Genomic DNA, 2433 nt, shown 5'->3' on the forward strand with positions numbered 1-2433 from the left:
GCTGAAGGAGGACGCCCGCGGGTCCGTGGTGCTGGGCCAGGTCGATGTCCAGCTGGCCCCCTACGTCATCGACCTCCAGTCCATGCACCAGTTCCGGCAGGACACGGGTAAGGGGCTGGCACTGAGCCAGGGACATCCAGCCACCGAGTCACACAGCCATCCTTCCATCCATCCTTCCCTCCTTCCTTACGTCCTTCCCTCCTTCCATCCATCCTTCCATCCATCATTCCCTCTCCCTCCCTCCTTTCATCTCTTGTCCTTCCATCCACTTGTACATCCTCTCTCCACTTGTACATCCCTCCCTTGCTCCCTCCCTTCTCCTCCCTCCTTTCCTCCCTACTTACATCATTCCGTCCCTCCATGCTTCCATCATTCTTCCATCCATCCTTCCATCCATTCATCCATCCATCCATCCATCCATCCATCCATCCATCCATCCATCCATCCATCCTTCCCTCCTTCCTTACATCTCTCCATCCTTCCATCCATCCTTTCATCTCTCCCTGTGTGTATCTGTCTGTTATTCCATTCGTCTGCCTGTCCAGCTGTCCATTCCTCCGTGAATCTGTCACTGTCTATCATTCCATCCATCCATCCAGCCAGCCAGCCAGCCAGCCAGCCAGTCAGCCCCCCCATCCTTCCTTCCCTCCCTATCTCTGCTTATTCGTCCGTAGTTTCATTCCTACATCCCTCCATTCCCCCTCCCTCCATCCCTCCATTCCTCCCTCCATCTGTCCATCCATCTGTCTCTCCCGTTCCCTCTCTCTTCCCCTCGCCCTGCAGGGCTCTGCTCTCCCCATGGACCTCTCCAGGCTCTTCCTGCCCTTTCCCTTCCCCCTCCACCCTGGACCTACACCCTGGAGGGACATGTCCCCACACCCCTCCATCCCCTCTCCCCACTGTAGGCTGCAGTGGTGGGTGGTGTGTCCCATTATCCCACTGTCCACTCATCTTCTCCTCAAAGCTGCCCCGTGTGGGATCCCCGAGGGACTGGGCAGGCCCCAGTTTGGGCACTGGGAGCTGTGGTTGGCACCGGGCTCGTTGCAGATGTGTGGCTGAGCCGCTTGGTGCTGCAGAAGCACATCCAGGCCACTGATCCTGGGGGAAATCAGAGCTGGTCCCACACCGGGACCAAGCCCAGACCCCATTAAATGTGTCCCCATCACAGGGTGACCCATTAAAGCAGCGCGTGCCGGCTGTGCCAGGGGGGATATGCCATTCTGGGTGCTTCCCTGCCCATCCCTGCATCCCTGCCAAGGGCAGGATCCAGCTCCAGGCCAGGCAGAGCAGGCAGGGGACCTGTCACATGTCGAGTGACATCCCCAGCTCCCCCTAGCCTGGCCCTGGGACTCCGTAGAGCAGGATCCCCCTGGCTGTGTCACCTCAGCCCTGCCACCAGTGCCACCATCACAGTCACCAGTGATGCCAAATGACCCCAAATGAGGACGTGGCTCCTGCCACGGGCTGGGGACCGAGGTGGGGACAGAGCCAGGGACCTGCCCCCTGCCTCTGCCATCCCTTCTGGCTCTGAACTGGCCTCCAGCCGGTCACGGGCTTGGCAAAGGGCAGCTTGGCACCGGCAGCCCTGAGTCAGCCGGACCCCGCGGGTCGTGCCGGTGCCCGCGCTGACTCAGAGCTGCGGGAGCCACCGGGACACCCTGGCTGTCCCCATGCCACCTCCTGCCAGCTTTGGCCAGGGCCCATCCTCTGACAGCATCCCACGGCCAAGGCGCTGGGAGATCCCTGGGAATGCATGCCCGGGGTGGGGGCACGGCCGGGTTTGGGGTGACGTCTCTGCTGGGAGCATCCCTGGGATGTCCCTGGTACCACAGTCCCTGTGCCACCAGAGCCTGGGGACAGGGATGCTGAGATTGCTGTGCCCAGGGCTGGCATGGGAGGGGACACGGCCACTGCCCTCAGCATGGTGTTCCCCATGTGCCCCATCCCCGTATCCACCATCTCTTCCCGCGGGTGAGGCCCAGGGTTTGGAGGTTGTCACATGCCTTGTGGTGCTTGGGGACACGAGGGTCCCCCGGTCTGGGGGTGCCTGCTGTGATGTGGGGACAGGGGGAAGGTGGGCAGGGGGCTGGGGGCTCCTTGACCCACCCCAAACCCCCCAGGGAGGGAGAAACCTGGTGGTGGAGTGAAATGAGGTGACCGCGTTCCGAGAGTGGGAACACGTGTCCCCTCCTGGTGGCCCTGGGGACACTGGCTCAGTCCTGAGGCTCCTGCAAGGCTTGAGAGGGGTGGCAAGGTTGGGGGGGGGGTGCTGGGGACAGCTGACGGCTTTTGGGGACAGGGAGCTGTGTGTGCCCATGTGGGATGGGCAGTCCTCCCACATCCTCTGTGGGATGGGGATGTGAGGGGCTGGAGGATGTGGGATTTGGGATTGGGATGTGAGCAGGCAGGGGGATGTGGGATTTGGGATGGGGA

General features: G+C 62.1%; 1 protein-coding gene across 1 annotated transcript in view; it reads left to right on the forward strand.

The window, feature by feature from the left end:
• DTX1 (deltex E3 ubiquitin ligase 1) overlaps positions 1 to 2433 on the forward strand; it is a gene marked incomplete at its 3' end in the record, with an annotated part of 9180 nt that overhangs the window by 762 nt on the left and 5985 nt on the right. The window lies entirely within an intron of this gene.

Source organism: Empidonax traillii, unplaced genomic scaffold, assembly GCF_003031625.1.
Source record: "Empidonax traillii isolate 1590-97213 ecotype Southwest subspecies unplaced genomic scaffold, ASM303162v1 scaffold3134:size21357, whole genome shotgun sequence".
Lineage (NCBI taxonomy): Eukaryota > Metazoa > Chordata > Aves > Passeriformes > Tyrannidae > Empidonax > Empidonax traillii.